Source organism: Neopsephotus bourkii, unplaced genomic scaffold, assembly GCF_033783945.1.
Source record: "Neopsephotus bourkii isolate Nb327-2 ecotype Australia unplaced genomic scaffold, CSIRO-AGI_Nbou_v1 NB_54, whole genome shotgun sequence".
Taxonomy (NCBI): Eukaryota; Metazoa; Chordata; class Aves; order Psittaciformes; family Psittacidae; genus Neopsephotus; species Neopsephotus bourkii.
In genome coordinates this window covers 495361-512063 of record NW_026900571.1, presented here as the reverse complement: position 1 = coordinate 512063, position 16703 = coordinate 495361, and the positions used below count along the sequence as shown (strand labels likewise).

General features: G+C 39.1%; 3 long non-coding RNA genes and 1 other non-coding gene across 4 annotated transcripts; 2 read left to right on the top strand and 2 right to left on the bottom strand.

The window, feature by feature from the left end:
- Positions 1-1001: 1001 nt before the first annotated feature.
- LOC133211865 (uncharacterized) lies at positions 1002-6462 on the bottom strand. Its single transcript, XR_009725304.1, has 3 exons — positions 5867-6462; positions 4854-5037; positions 1002-2481 (listed from the first exon to the last, which is right to left on the bottom strand). It is a non-coding gene; the product is annotated as an uncharacterized LOC133211865 (long non-coding RNA).
- A 150-nt stretch (positions 6463-6612) lies between these two features.
- Positions 6613-9068, top strand: LOC133211855 (uncharacterized). The gene is made up of 3 exons (XR_009725303.1): positions 6613-7099; positions 7986-8094; positions 8520-9068. It is a non-coding gene; the product is annotated as an uncharacterized LOC133211855 (long non-coding RNA).
- On the top strand, positions 8268-8385 carry LOC133212103 (small nucleolar RNA SNORA26). Its single transcript, XR_009725394.1, has one exon. It is a non-coding gene; the product is annotated as a small nucleolar RNA SNORA26 (small nucleolar RNA).
- Positions 9069-14947: 5879 nt separating the features above from the next.
- Positions 14948-16275, bottom strand: LOC133211777 (uncharacterized). The gene is made up of 2 exons (XR_009725283.1): positions 15848-16275; positions 14948-15047 (listed from the first exon to the last, which is right to left on the bottom strand). It is a non-coding gene; the product is annotated as an uncharacterized LOC133211777 (long non-coding RNA).
- Positions 16276-16703: the final 428 nt, after the last annotated feature.

The window sequence follows — 16703 nt, the reverse complement described above, 5'->3', positions numbered from 1 at the left end:
ACAGGCAGTAGCATCTAAAGAGAAATTCCTACCCTGAGAATGCTGTTAGGTAAGTGGCCTCATTCCAGCTCATTGCAGACAACTGCCCACTTCATAAAAACCTATCAAATTTGACATTAGTTGGCATCCTTCTATTGACAGTTTCAGCAATGAAACTCAACATGGAGTTGTCACAGAAACAGAATTTCTTTCTTCAGTAAGTTGAATTAGTTATATTAAATCATTGCAGACTTTTGAAATACAGGATGAAGAAAACTTTTTTGGACATTATGAATTGAAGGCATCAGGGATGCTAAACTGCTTCCTAAATGTATAAATCACTATGCAAAAGGGGCATCAGATGTAACACTGATAAATATCTTTGGCATAATTCTAGTAAGTTCATGGTCCTGCATTATGTGTGAATTTGATCCCAAGTGTTTAGTTTGCTTAAATTCTGAGGACTGGATGATACATAACATCATAGGTTTTCTCTATGTACATAGCTGGGGGAAATGGATGTTAAGCCGAGGTGTCATCTCTGGACTGACCAACCCCAGCATCAGTTCTGAAGCGATCAAGGCCAATTGGTCTCTGGTACATTTCTAAGCAGCCTGCAGAGTACTGCACTACAGCTAGGTTTTAAGCTCAGATTCCTTTTATTCCAGAAGCCTAATGGTGTACTCTTTCCTGCAGTTCATTTATTCCAATTCACTGTAGAGAATCATACTTGCTGTCAGTGAAAAGTTATGAAGCAAATGAAAGGGCTTGAAAGGTGATTAAAATATCAAATGAAACAAAGTGTGGTAACTAATAAAGCCATTTACCTCACATATATTTTAATGTCAAGCACATCATTCATATAATATGAACCCCAGAGAAATCATACAAAGTAGTTAAATGAAAAATTGAGGAATAGATAAGTGGTACTTTCATACCTTCGCTTTCTTACTGATACCAAATACTTCACTTCAGGATAAAGCTTCAGGTGGTTTCTGTTTGTTAAACTTCCTTTTTAAAAAAAAAAATAAAATTAAATTGCTATTAGTTAACCATTTATTGTCTGTTCAAGGAAATGACAAATGTTGAAAATAAGCATACTTGGAAATATGCACACATACATAATTCTGTGAAGAATTCAGTATCATTATCCTTAGTGCTAATAAAAATACTTTAAGAGTGGACACATTTCATGACTTATTGCTGAGGATTCATAATAAAAATAAGAAACAATGCACAAGTGTTTATGTGCCAGTTGAATCATAGTTAAGCACTGGCTTTTTTGCTCTTCAGACTTGTATCAAACCAGGAAAGAAGAAACTTTCACATTTGGAATGGGCTAGTGAGTGTTTTGTTTTTCTCTCCATGTTGTCATTTTCAGGCCTAGAAAGTTTGTTTCTGTAGCATTTTGAAGATAAAAAGTGCTAAGAAAAGCAGCAAATGCTAGTTACAAACATTATAGGGACTGTATGAGTAAGAACAGTGAACAATTGTTTCCACTCTAAAACATTGCCCTATCTCTTCATAACAAACAACTAACCCTGTGTTTGAGTGTTAGACAAAGAGTAGGAAAACAAAAGACTATTTATAACCTAACAGTGCTTATATAATTTCTGTTGAAAGGTCAAAAAATGCCTCCTGCATTTAACTTTAGATCAGTCTTGGTTTCATCTGGTTATACACTATAACATTTTTATTTCACTACATAAAATAGGAAGCTATTGTAAATATCCTCTTTGGCTAGCAGAGGCTTGGACTTCCATAACATTTTCCACCTGACCTTCTCAGAGTACTTTGCAAACATTCTCTCAGACTTGTCAGATTGTGGGTGGCAAGTTAATATTAGCTTCTTTTACAAAGCAAGAAAACAGGCAGCAGAGATTTAGCAACTTGTCCAAAGTTACACAGGAAAGTTAGTAGCAAAACTGGGACTCGAATATCTGTCCATGTTGTGCCACAAAGAGGATACTGCACTTCCTCTCCAAAAATCTTGGAAAATTCCACAGAGGGTTCATTTATGTTTTTCTTGTAATAAACTCTGGTTCAGAAATAGGTCATCATCAGTTTTGCTGAACAAGTGTTTGGAACAGAATCAAATTTAAGATACATTTCCAGACAATTAAAGGGACATTTTAATGGAAAAGGCAGTTAAAACAATACTCAGGTTTTCCAGAAGGTGGGAGAATATATAATAAGAATTGAAAAAAAATTCAATATCCAAAATGCTTTTGGTGCCAACAATGGATGTTTAGGATCTTACAAACTTTTTTTGTATCTTGTAGTCACATTAAATTATGTTTTACAAAAATACCAGTATGTCTTTAACAGAATGGCCAATATGCAGACACAAGCATGAAGACTAAGGGTTTTCCATGAAGCTTGGCCCTCAATGCAGAACAGATTGGGAGCTTTAGCAGACTGCCAGATGCCAACTTGCAGTCCACAGGCTGAGGCTGTAGTGCATTGCTCACAGCAGGTCCATGGAAGCCACTCTATTTACACCTGAAATTATAATGGGAAGAGCAAGTTGCAGTCCCTGAAAAATTCATGGCGATCCATAAAAAATGTGGGTAGCTTCCCCACGAATGTGGGGCACCCTTAATCTAAAAAACCAAACCCCAACTTTAGAATCACTATTTTTTTAAGACTGTCAGCTTCAAAGCAACCCCTACCCAACATTTTTACAAATTACCGTAACTATTCTATGATTCTATGAAATTACTTCTCTTGATTTAAAATGCAGTTACATTTTATCTTTAGAACGCTAACAACAGCAAATTCTCAGAAACTGCTATTTTACATGAGAAAACAAAACACATTTACAGCATCTAACTTTGGTGGGGTTTTTTGTTGTTTATTTTTCGGGGGGCAGACATCAGATTTGAAAGCTGAAGGGCTGCAGAATAAAACAGATGCAAGCACATTTATGTCAGGGATTTTAATTTTTTTTTAAAGAATGAATAGGTAGAAGAGGATAATACATAGTAATATAGTTATACAGTGATAAACATGAAAGAGTCTACTCTATGTAAAGGGAGTTGAGGCCTTTAAAGTCAGTTTGGTGCTCCATAATGGTATGTGATTATCTCATAGCATATCATTCCTGGCTTTTTCCTCCTGCTTACTTGTGTTTCAAAAAAGAAGTATTTGGAGTTTTGAACAGTGGCAATAAGAGAACTCCTGTGTATTGCTTCAGCAGTTTACACAGCATTACCCTTCCCTGACACTCACTACTCAACCAAAAATATTCCCAAATTTTTGTAAGGTACAAGCCTGAGGAGTGGCCTCTTTCTCAGGTATTTTATTCATCAAGGGGAGTTCACTAGAAAACTTTACTAACATTTTTCTTATATAAAATGTGCTTTCAGTTGGAAAGACACTATTTAAGTTCTAATCATACACAATGGCTAGAAAGAGGTAACCAAATTTTTTCACCATTTAAGTAATTTATCGAGTAAGAAGAGACTCACTGAGCACAAATAACAGAAAACTTAAGTTTCTAACAGAAATGCACTGGTATTTCTGCCTCTGGAAGGGAAATAACAATTTTGCCTTGCCCACTTCTTCTTCCTTAAGGATTTTATTTATTATTTTTGTTCTATTCCACAGGCTCTAATTTTAACTACCATACACTCTGATGACAAAATAGAGAGACTATTTTGACAGCAGACAGGCTGTAGTGGCATTTAGTCTATTTTCAGCATGAATTTAAAATAGCCTTTTCATTTTATGTAAATTGTGGCATAAATTAATCCAATTACATTTTTATTACGTTATCACATTGCCCTCTCAAAGTTCTAATCAAGTTAAAAAAAAAAAAACCAAACAAAAACCAAACCAAGAACAACAACAGAAAAGGCTGCTACATTGTAAAAAAGGCTGTCACATTGTAAGGTCCCAAACCTGCCAATTATTTAATGCAGACAGATATTGTTGTCCAACTGCAGAGGCTGATGGTCACATCAAGGTTTTACTTGCTTGGTTTTCCTTCATATGAAGTGTGGAGAAAGACAGTGAAATTTAAATGAAACTGTAATGACAGTTGTGCATTGTGGTAAACCCAACATGATGCTTTTAAGTAAATGTCAGCTACAAGAGGTATGAGACCAGTGACTTTGATATTCAGTTCATGCATCCCACAAAGACAGACTTGGTTGATTAGAGCACCATTCCTCAAGGTTTGAACAACTATGTTCAGATCACCACAGACTCCTTAAAAAGCTCAACACTAAATTCACAAAATAACTAAGGCACCCGGCTGCCACACAGCTAGTCTCAAAACGCTTCTCCAAATTCATCTCCATGACTGTCTAAACCAGGAATGCCCTAATGTAAACAGACTCGACAACATCTGCTGGCATGGTTGACCAGGTGACTGAGTTTTCCCTGGGCATGTGTAGAGCCTGCTAACTTTGCATACTGAAAAGAAGCAAAGGCTTCTTCATTATGAGGTGACCAGTGTGGAACAAAGGTACCACCTAAAGTATCTGATTCTTAAGTGTAGTTCTTGTAAAAACTCCCCATACTACCTCTTCCTTTCCATAGTCTCATGTTCACTATTCAAGTTCCCATGGTAACTGAAGTTCCTGTAAATTCTGTTCACAACCAGACCTGCATCTCTCCTGGTTAACATCCAGGATCCATCTCAAAATTAAGCTGTGCTTGGACCCCACAGTAAATGTGAGTTTTCCCACAAGTCCCCAAGATACACAGAGTTCAAGGCAGACTCAGAGCCCAGCTAGAAGTTTGTTCAGGTTAAAATTAGAAGCAGCCCTTTCCCTCCAACAAAACACAGAAGCTGCAGATCTGCCTGCAGTCTTGTAGGCAGTAACTCAATGGTTACAGCACTTGCCCAGGGAACAGAAGAACCCTACCTGCACGTACAGAGGATCAAATTCACATCTGACCCTTGCTAGGACAGTGATTTATTCTACAAGGTAGGTTTGGGAAGGGACAGACAGGTCAGGTGGCCTCTGCATTCCTCCTCTTGAAGTTGTGCCACTATCAGACAAGAAAGTAAGCTTCATGGAGCCAGAGGGAAAGCAAACAACACAAAGTCTGTTTGGGGAAGACAGAAGAAAGCTTGTGCAGGGGAAGAAAAATGAGGATTTTATCTGAATGATTAAAATTCTCATCTAGGATGGATACTGATCACTGGCTTGCTGGGCTAACAGAGGTGCCTGTTTACATTCTGCACTGGAAAAGAAGAAACTGCTTCCCCCAGCACACATAGTAAAAATGTAAAGGTTGGATGCCAATTAGTTTTTTTAGCTACATTACAAGACAGGACTGATCTGAGTTATGTGTCTAAGTGTAGAAAATTATCATTGCAGAGAACCCCACTAGAAATAATGTGAAGTTTGTATCCATTGAGTGACTTACCTAGAGCCTCAGCACAGCTTTTGAACCCTGATGTAGTCACAATAAACTTACTGGAGCAGGGGTTACAATTGCAACAATGTTTTAAGAATCGAGAATTAGACAGAAGACATAACTAGAAGCACTTAAGAAACAATTTCTAGACCTATCACTTGATTCTAACTATGTAACTGTTGCAGGCTGAACCGGATCAGTTTATATCTGCTGAGGGTAAGGTAAACACAGGGTTCAGAAAACCTCAGAGGTAGTGGGCCAACCTGTTACACAACTTGAAGGTGTTACTTTGTTGGTAGCAACTCCGTGTGAGCCAGTACGCATGGACTGCGTCTCATGGATGCAAGAAGCTACGAATTACCAGCATCCACCTCTCTGTGAAGCAGGGACTTCTACTGAATTCAGGACTGCACAGGAATGTAGGTGTTGTGGCTCCTACCAGTTTTGCTGGGCAACAAAGTCTCTGTGCTACAAATCACTAATTCCCAGTCTGTGCTAATCTGCTTGTACTCACCCTAAAACCTCATAGTATTATCTTCAGACAGGCAGGGTATCTTAGCTGAGGTAGCACACTGTTTTGTATTCGTGTTGTGCACTAACTTGCAGATCAACAGGCCTGGTTCCACCTGTGAATGGCAGGCATGCTCCAGAGCAAGCTGCATGTGCTGTAGCACCAGCAAGGGTATTAGCACTGAGGCTTACTTCAGCATCCTTACACACAGATCCTAAACCTCCTAAAGCAGGGCTTTATTAGGAGTTTAGACAGAGATCAGAAGCATTTAGCTCCTCAAAACCGCTACACAGCTGCTACTTCACACCAAAGACGGTTTTGGTTCTCTGTGTTAAAGACCTCCTGGTCCCTGAAGTTCAACCTGGGCAGAGAGCGACAATTATGTCCCAGCGAAGATTAGCACCTTGTCATGACCCAGGCCGCTGGTCTGCTCCTGCCTGACCGTTGCAAGGAGAGCGACTGAGCCACCGGGTCGCTCCTCACTGAAGCATAAGGCCGCCTCCCCACCTCCGACAACAGCGATCCAGGGGAACGAGCCGTCTCCTTACACAACACAGCAACCTCTCCCCGCAGGGGCTGCCCGGAGCACCGGTACCCGGGCCAACTGCCACGGGCTCCGCACACAGCTCCAAGCCCCAAGAACCACCCCCTACCTCCTCTCGAAACATCACGTGCTCCAGCTAAACCAATAGGCAGTGGAGCCTTCGCCAGCCGGTCTCGCGGGAGCGCCGAGACCTAATTTAAGGTCCGGGAGGCGCCAGCTTCCTCCTTTCCCTGTCGCCCGTCGCTGTGGTAAGGCGGCTGCGGGAGCGCCGGGTTCCTGACGGGCGGGGGAAGGGGTGGTCCTTGCTGGCCTCTTCCCTTCACATCTTGCCCTCTCGGAGCCTGGCGGTGCTTCGGGGAGTCAACACAGGGGGATAGAGCACCTTTCCCTCACAAAAACCCAGTGCGGAGCCTTCCCCTCCGCCCTGCATCCTGTCGTGAGGCACAAGCGGTCCCGCTCCCTCTCTTCCCCGGCCTCCCTAGCTCTCAGGGCTGACTTATCTCTCTACTTCCCGCAGTGTGGAGGGACGAAGGCAGCGGGAAGCGTCCCATGGCACCGGCAAGGCTGCCAGATGGCCCCGAAGGCTTTGTCTGTTGGGTGGCCGTGCCCGGCGTGAGCAGCAGACACGGGGTAGTAGGCCTTGCTAGCGGGGAGCGCTGGGGAGTTGGAGTCGTGCCTTTGACCGCCCATAGGTAAGAAGGCACATGGAGCTAACCACATCTCTGAATCTAGGGGCTGATTAGATGCGGTTTGGGATGTCAGACAGGGCTGTGAATCTGAGACTTCCTACCACTTGTAGACAAACTTGCCCGAGAGTGCTGGTCTGCATTACTGTGAGATGACGTATTTGTCTATACTTGTACTTTTTATTTTCTTATAAATTGGGTTTCTTTGTAAGCTGCATCAGGAAAAATAGTCATAACCTGCAGTGTTCAGGATTCTAAATGCTGTAGGCACTTAAGTTCAAATGGACTTGATAACTTTTCAAACAAGGAAAAGTGGTTGCATAGGCCTTTGGCCCAGACTTCCAGCAACAGTAACTTGGTATACCTTTTGGTAGAGCATATCATTTGGTTGAGTGTATCATTTGCTACAAGGTATATGTAAGTACGAAAAATGCAACAATAAATTGCCTGTTAAATCTGTTTTTTAAATTTTTAATTATTGCCTTAAGATTGCCTAAGAATGAGGTAGGCGAAACTTTAAGCATTTGCCATGGATGAAGTCTTAAGTATACTTTTCTCATTCAGTCTGTTAAATCTAGAAATCTACAGCTTGCTTAAGGATGGTGTCAACACTAAAAGCAATTTAGGCTAAAAAAACCCCCATTGTTTATGATTAGTAGTAAGTTTTTAAAGATGTTAAAAGACTTATTAAAACAATCTTCAATAAATTGAACCATTGGCTACTTTTTGCACTAGGCTGAGATTTGAAAATGGACTTTGTAGAGTATGACCTTGAGCAGTTAATTCAACATAATAGCAACTCTGTATAATAGGGGCTTTAAAAAGGTTGTAATAGGACAATATAAAGTATATTATGATTTTAAAGTTTGTCTTTTTTTGTTTGTTTGTTTAGAGGCCCCACTTAGCAATTTCATGTTTGAAATATTTTAAATGTGGATGATGAAACCCCAACTGGAAGCAATGCTCAGGGCTTCTTAGGAACATAGACCTTCTGCTAGAAGGTAAGTGTGCTCCTGTCTAATGACAATTGTAAATACTTTTAAAAATTGCTTTCTGACAATTCACAAATTTCAAGCATTTTTGAATACCACTTTTGAGTAAACTGCAAGTTCAGATCATCTTAGTTAATAATAATTTAAAAAAATTGTGCTCTAATCTACTCCCCTTTTATGCTTTGCCCTCTTAAGTCTGGCAGTGTCTTAAGTGGCCAACACAGAGGGGTATAGAAGTTCTCTCTCAAACCCAGAGATGAGGTTGAAACTCTTCTTTGGATCATGCTGAGAGGAACACAATCATGATACTCCCTTCAGAAAGCTAGTAAATCAGCTTCATTAATAGCTTATAGGTAGGCTTTGATCTGTTATCTGATTATTATGCTATCCAAGCTTTTGTATCCATTTCATGTAAATCTTGATTACTTTTTCAGCTTTGTCAAGTCTGGTGCTTTATGGACATGTGATAAATGCCTTCAGTGAAAAGAGGTCCTTGAAAACTGGTTGATCTCCAGGTATGTAGCGTAAAAGGGTTTATCAGATGTTAGGGGATGGGTTGCCTTCTGTATCTGAAGTTTAATTTATTCCTTACCTGAAAACGAAACAAACAAAAAAAAACAAACCCACCAAAAGCTCAACCTTAGGCCAGTTACCTCTTTTGTGTATGCAGGATGCTGACTGCAAATAAAATGTCTTTTACAGGAAGAAAACCAGCATGCGCAAGGGACTTGAACTGATATTAAACATCTTATGGTTTCAAGGAGCAGCCAGTTTCTGAACTCATACTAGATGGCTCCAGTTGTCACCTGCAATGTATTGTCTTGAAAGTGGAATTGAGACAAACAGTTGCTAAAACTATGTCCCTTCAATGATCATGTTTAAACAGGAACCTCACCTTTTGTTGAAATAGGTTTCTTACAAAAACTCATGTAACTTATGTCTGTGTGGATTAATTGAAATAAAATATGAGAATGCTACCAGAAGCTTGTGTGTTCTGAAGATTTCCTTCTGGGTACTTCCTGTATCTAAATGTTTTTGTGTTTTTATGCAGAAACATTTTCTTACATGCAAACTTGATAAGTTTACCTTTAATTTACAAATTCATTGAAAACACACTCCTTAATATTCATCTTTTATTCTGAATGACTGGTCATGGTTTTCTGAAGTATTTCAGAATGTAAAAACACTGAGATAACTGGGCAACTTCTAAGTTATTTCATTAGGCTGCATTTACATTTTCTCCAACTTAGTGAAAAGATTGTCTCAAACTTCAGAAGAACAATTGTCCTTAGCAAGCATCCCATCACCTGTCTATTTCAAATAAACAAATGAAAATTTTGCAATATTTCATGTAAAAAATGACTGCATAGATCTTCTGAGAGAAAGATCAATATTGTGTGAAGGAAAGCTTGTATGCGTTTTTCATTTGCTTATGTTTAAGCAAATACTAAACACTTTTTCCCCAAGGGTAGGAATTTAAGTGATTTATGTGCATCCTGTTACTGGCCTTAGAAAGTAGAAGCAAGGACATAATATAGAAGTAGCTGACAGGCACTCCCCACTGCCTACACAGGGAAGTGTGTTTTTAGGGCCAAATTCTTACATACACTCTGTTAGACTCAACCCCAGTCTGGCTAGGAAGTCTTCTGGTTGTTGTCTCTGCTTAAATACAAAGTGGTGTCTTTTGTGGTCTTGTATTTGTAGCCTGCTAGGCTTATGTAAGTCTTGTCCTCTGGACTTGTGTTTTATTAAAAGATGAAACTGAATTTGAAGGGTATACAAAAGTACTTTCTCTTTATATTAAACCTGTCTGACAACTGTCTGGTTCCTGTTATGAGACAGAATGAATCATTTTCCTGCAAGCCTTGTCAGTCATTTTATAGACATTTGTCCTCTGCAGTTATGCTCAAGGAATAAGCTTTAGTCTACTCAGTCTTGCCTTATGTGAGAATGGTTTCATATCTGGTCCATGCTGCCCTGTCCAGGTTTTCTAAATCTTGCTTCTTTCATGTTCTGTACTAATTGGTGGTATTTGACATAGGCTTCTAAATGTTCTGTCCTGTTTTCATTAACTAGCAAGCTTGTTTACATTTGGTAGCTTAGGGTAATATTTTCAGTGAGCTGTCTACATTTCCAGAACTTTCTGAAGGGAGTGGAAGCTATCTTGGAATTACAGTTGGAGTTTTCCTTTCCAGACTCATTAGCCAGGCAACAAATAGTGTTAAAATCCATGTGTGGCTGTGTCCATGAGGATCTTGTCAGAATCTAAGATCTTTTGGAGTCTGCAGCTGTGGTTAGTTTTGAGTATTCTGTTGGGTTTCTTTTTTTTCATGTCAGTCGATGCTAAAACGAGAACTTTGAAATCTTTTCACTTAAGAAAACTGTTCCTCTCCTTTCTGAATTAATGGTCTCAGTGTACAGTAGGAGTCCCTTCTCTTTCATGTTATCTATCATGCCCTTTGACTCATGTTCTGTGCTTAGGTGCTTACTCCTGAGACTTACTTAGGTTTTTTTTTGAGGCATTGCTATTCAACTTCATGCTGTGCAATTGGTGATAAAAAGTACCATTAAATTCTAATGACTTGGTCTTTATTCACAAGTTTGTTCTAAAATGTTCCAGTCAGGCCCTTGTTCATTCATCCCTGGTTTTTAAAAACTTTGGGAAAATAATCTCTATCACAGACAAATCATTCATTTGACTTTTGTGGTGCAGCCGTCAAAGACTCCTTTCATACTTGTTCATTTCTTGGGCTTGCAAATTCTTTTGCAGACTGCCTGCTTGTGATCTGTTTGAAGAGATTGTTAATTCCCGTATTGTTCCTTAAACACTGCTGCTGCTTCAGTATCATACAGATTTAAACTGAGTTTTTCAGTTTTACTTCTTGTTTTGACATGACTTACAGTTACTGAAAGGTACAGTTTCACATTCCTGATTTAAAAGTGCTATTATTTTGTGTGTTTTGATTTGCCCATCACAGTGATTAAAACTTGTATTTTAAGCAACATTCTATCTGTTTAGCCATACTGCACCATTTTTAACTGGTATTTTAAAGTAGTTTCATTATTGGCTCCTTTTTTTCTTTTCCTAAAGGGAGAAAGATGCCTTAAATTTCAAAGAAGTTCAATATAGAAATGTTTTAGGATGTACTGCTTTCAACTACTGACAGCTGAAGTTTCATTTCCTATCAATCTTGCTGTTGCAGAAGGTGAGCTTTTTCACGTTAATGGCAGCCTGTTATACAACTTAGTGCAGTGTTAGTAAAGTCCTTATTTGCTGTAGCTATTAATGAAGTACCCACATGCCACTAAGTGATAATGTTGCATGTCCACTCTGCTGTTCTGTCTTTCTGAAATACCTGGTCAGAAAGACTGATAGATATAATTGACTCTTAAACATGGTTGTTATCCTGATTTTACACAGCATAAATGGATTCAGTTTGCTGGTTTTAGTACATCCGGAGAGAGCAAGAATTAAAGTATACTTGAGACATCATCCATGGTGAGTGCTTAAAATTTTGCCTACCTCATTCTTAGGCAATCTTAAGGCAATAATTAAAAAATGTGAAGATTTTTTTTTTTCAGTAGAAGTAGTTTAATAAAAAATCAAATTTAGAGTTTGTATTTTAGAAGTATCCAATAGCTTCATGGGTTTATAAGGCTCATGACTTTTACATTTGACTGTTACCACTCAGTTGAGGCCATTATTCCATGCTAAAACTCATTTTGAGGAAACTGGTTGGTATAACATGTCACTTGAGAGCACTCTGTTGTGTGACTTCTTGTGAGTAGTTATACTAAGAAATCTCTTGCCAATTAACTTTGACTTGTTTCTATTCATCCTTAGGCTTTTTGGAATATAAATATGTTGGTTTCAGGGATCATTCACCTAATTAAATTTATGATATATCATGTTAAAGTAGTGAAGCAAAACAAAGGGATTAGTATCAGTCTAGGAACATGAAGTAAGTCTAAATGTCTTGATAAATCTGGTAACTTTATTGTTGTATATGAGCTCATTCACCCTGACCACCACCTTGTGGGACTGTGTACTTGGGGCTGTGCAGTTTGCTAAGGGATACCTGGTTTGTGTGAATCCTATCCTCTAAATGAAGTTATAACATTGAAATTTTTCCTTTTATTACTCATTGGAAAAGTGAAGACTAGTAGAAGAAAAAAAGCCAAGTTTGCTGGAGAACAGTCAAGGGCTAACTAATTGGCTTACACCATTTTAGAATCATAGAATAGTTAGGGTTGGAAAGGACCTTAAGATCAAGTTCCAACCCCCCTGCCATGGGCGGGGACCCCTCACACTAAACCATATCACTCAAGGCCTCGTCCAACCTGGTCTTGAACACTGCCAGGGATGGAGCATTCACAGTCTCCCTGGACAACCTATTCCAGTGCCTCACCACCCTCACAGGAAAGAATTTCCTCCTTATATCCAATCTAAACTTCCCTGTTTAAGTTTTAACCCATTACCCCTTGTCCTGTCACTACAGTCCCTAATGAAGAGTCCCTCCCCAGCATCCCTATAGGCCGCCTTCAGATACTGGAAGGCTGCTATGAGGTCTCCACGCAGCCTTCTCTTCTCCAGGCTGAACAGCCCCAATTTTCTCAGCCTAGTCTTGTTAGAGGCTAAATAATATAAGCAAAATTCTGTCATTTTATAAATTTTTGTATGTATGGTTTCTCAATAGGGATTATAGGAGAGTTTGGGGAGAAATAAAGATGGAGGAAAGCTATAATGTGGCTTTTAATCTGTACATCTGTGTTTATCTTGACTATTGATTGCACATGTAGGAATGCTGCTTTGGCTTTTCATTAACTGAATCTGCAGGAAGGTTAGATTTGTTCAGCAAGACTGAAGATTGTCACAGAAGGTGGAATATTTTCATACCTATGTATGCATTCTGTGTTTAGCACGCAGTTGAAAAGCATGATATTTCCTACTTCCTTTTAGTAATTTGTTGCAACTGTTAAGACTCAATGATCAAATGCAGGTAGAAAAGCTGTAGAATGAAATGTGCTTGAGTAACGTGTGCTGAGCCCTGGACTATGGTTTTCTGTACGCAAGGCTACATGCAAGGGTCTGGCAAGACACAAGAATTCTTATTCTTCCCTTTTTTTTTAATTGAGAACAGTTGTTGGGGGACAACTTTTAAAACCTAGCATTCCTCAAGAATTTCAGTTCGTATGTGCTTGGCAATATCAGAATTTGTGGGATGACTTTTACTTAGCACATAGGTTTGTGATCTGCAGGGCTTGTACTGCTTTGTTTTTAAGAATCTAAAGTTTGGATGCAGGTATTAATGTTAGAGTTAGGTTTATGACTCTATGTGGCCTTACATTAATATATTGTACGTACTGATCTTCAGTGGAAAACTTGGAAGCAATACCCAAGTAATAACGGCTACTTGTCCTAACTATTCAAGTTGATGGTTAGTTGCCTGTATCTTCCTTATGTTTCCTCATGCTTTCACATAATGTTACAGTCATATCCAAGATTTCCCATTTTATGCAAGGAACAAAATAGCAGTAGGGTGAGAATATAGGCTGAATGCACACAGAGAAACAGTGATTGTGCATCCCAGGTATTCTGGTTTAGATTAATGCAGGCAGGCATTTCTTACAAAAGTGCAGCTTATGAGATGGAAACCCCCTCTTCTTATGGTCATCAGCTATCAGATCTATATGTAACATGTTTTCTTAAAGCTTTCTGCATTTGGTTTCTGATGCAACTCACACTGGATTTTTCCACACATCAATACTTTTGCTTATCTAAATAAAGGTGAAAGCTGCATGACCTTCACTGACATTCGTTGGTGCAAAAGAGGACCTTTTCTGTTCAGTGAACTTTGATGTAAAGATGAGTTTTCCTCCTATGCTTTGATATTTAATTTCTACAGCTTTGACTCAGTGCATAGATGCTGAATGCTTTAAGACTGAAAACACTCAATCTTTCAGATTGAAAAAGGTATAGAGACTGACAACAATGACTCGACGTGTTCAGATTGTGTTGTGCTTACTGTAAGACACAAAGTTAATTTAATTCACAACACAGTCTAAAAAATGTATTTCAATTAAATATACCTTATTGAAATCATGAGCAGGGGTAATTGGAAATAGGCATAGGCCGAGCAAGAGCAGTGTGCACAAAACCAGGGGGTAAAAAAGTGCTGGAATTTCCTGCTTTTAGCACTGTCTGGGTTTGGAGATGATAGGTCATGTGGATCTCTGGTTTGTTTAATGTAGCAGGTGAGGTCATTTTATTTCCTTCTCAGTGGTATATTGCACACTAAAGCAGAGGTGGTATGTGGCCTATGATTCAGAGTGTTTTTCAGACTGTCTCCTGACAAGTGAAAGGATCGCATGAAAGTAAATTATATAAGGAAATTTGGCTTGGGTTTTACAGTGCTCTTGCCATTGAGTCTTAATGCAGATGATGTAGGAGGATGAAGTCCCAGCTTCTGTTTGGCTATATCATGATCAGTGCCTTCAAAATAGAATATTATCTCATGTAGTTTGGAAAGTGAAAGAAAATCAATTGCAACTCTGTAGGAAAAAAACCCCACCAAACTGCAAGCCGCTTGGAAAGATTGATAACTATTGTTCTCAGGATTCTAGTAATGGATCCCATTAGGTTCATCACGTCTTTTTTTTTTCCCTCCAAAGTGTAAACATAAAACACATACAACACACTTGACTGATAAAGTAACCAAAAGGGAATAAAGCCAAGAAAATATACAGGAGGATGAAATTGTGTTCAGAAATACTGTGGACTCTCCCACATACCCAGACTCAAGATGCTGATTTCAGACCCAGTATGGCACAAGTTTTTTAGAGTTGCTGTTATGCTGTGACATCCAGATACCCATGGGCTTTTTCAAAATCTGTGTTTTAGACCTTGCTGCGGCTGTTTCAATTTGCAGATAGGTTATGGCCCCTCCGTCCTCTGCTGTGTGCTATAGAAGACAAAAACCCAACAAACAAAAAAGTAAGTAGAAAAATATATTAAAAAAATAATAAAAAGAAATCTTTTCTGCTGTGCTACATGAAATCTGGGGGTTTCATCTACACATACTCCTGCTATCAAGAAAAGATGGAAAGAGGAAAAAATGTGTAATGATGGAATTCATAAATGTGCAGTAAAAATGTGTGCTTTTATAGAAAGAGTAATGTGAAAATGATTAAAAAGCAACCCCAAGAACTATAGTATTAAGTCCCTCCTAGATCTGAGCTATTACTGCTTCTGATACTGCGTAGAGTACTTTCATTGGAACTGCACATCAGCTGCACTCTTTCCAGTTGTCCACTACTCCTTGTTTATATATTGTTGAAAGCAGGGCATCAATACTTTTTGGCTTATGCAAAAAGAAGTTGCCAGGTCAGTATTTTTGTATGGTTTTGTAGTAGGAATAGCACTCCAGGTTTGTGTACTTTAACTGTAGATCATTTTTCTTCATAGGGCTGCAGATGTGGTCTGATTCCCACTTTTGTCATGTTAAGACTGAGAAATCTCACTGATCTGAGCTAGGTCGCATCTACCCTCTTGGTCTGAGCTGGGAAATGATGGTTTGAACTGCTGTGGCTCCTCTCCAACAGTGTTTTACCATATGTGTTAGTTAAAGGAAACCAATTGTACAAATAAGTAAGAGGGTGACCTTTTTTACTGCTATTGAGGTGCTGTATCTCTGTTTTTTCTTCCAAACTAAAGTTTTATTGCTGTATCTTTTTTTACTCACGGTATTTCATCTGTTCTCACCTGATTTGATGTAAGACCTTACAGTGTGTCAATTACCATGAGTCAAAGAAGAAGGAAGATCTCAAGGTACTTCTGTAGCTTGGTCCTATTAAACTCTACACCATGCTCAGACTGACACGTTCTTTCCAGTCTCCTCAGCCTACAGTCTTCCTCTGCAGTAGCCATGATTGTCACATCTGGTGGAGCTTCCTCCCTTCAACCAGTTTATAAAACTCAATGGGTTTATTGTAGTGTTTGAGTTTTGTTGTTGCTGTTTCTCAGAAATGCTAAACAAAAACCCCGTCTTCAACTAACAGAGTATGGAGAGCCACCTGTTATCTCAAACTGCTTCACCACACTACGAGTTACAGTGCTGCTTAATTCTTATTAAATCGTTGTATTTTTACAAAGTGGAGATTCAGTGAAACTGTGCTTGATCACTTGAGCAGAATCAGACACACACACACACACCCCCCCCCTCTCTGCAAAGCTGTTATCTTTCTGTGGTTGCTACTGATCGCCTAATGTCTAAATTGATCTGAGGTACTGTCCTCAGTCTTGCCTCTTTCTTACCCCAGTAGCTCACCTCACCATTCCTGCTTTGTGCTGTGCTACCAGGTGCCCAGTCAGAAGGTTTGGGGTTATATAAAGTTGGGTTATTTATACCATTTCTCACTAATCCATACGCTGTTAACCTGAGCTCGTCTTTGATCTTGTTCAGCAGGGTATGACAAGTTTTTGGCTTAACTCATGCATTTTCTCAATTACCTTTGGTTTTTGCTTTAAGAACAATGATCTTTAATCCTCTGTATAAGTGATCTGTCCTTTCATTGTGGCTTCTCAGTTTAACTGTGAATTATTCCCATTTCACCATTTT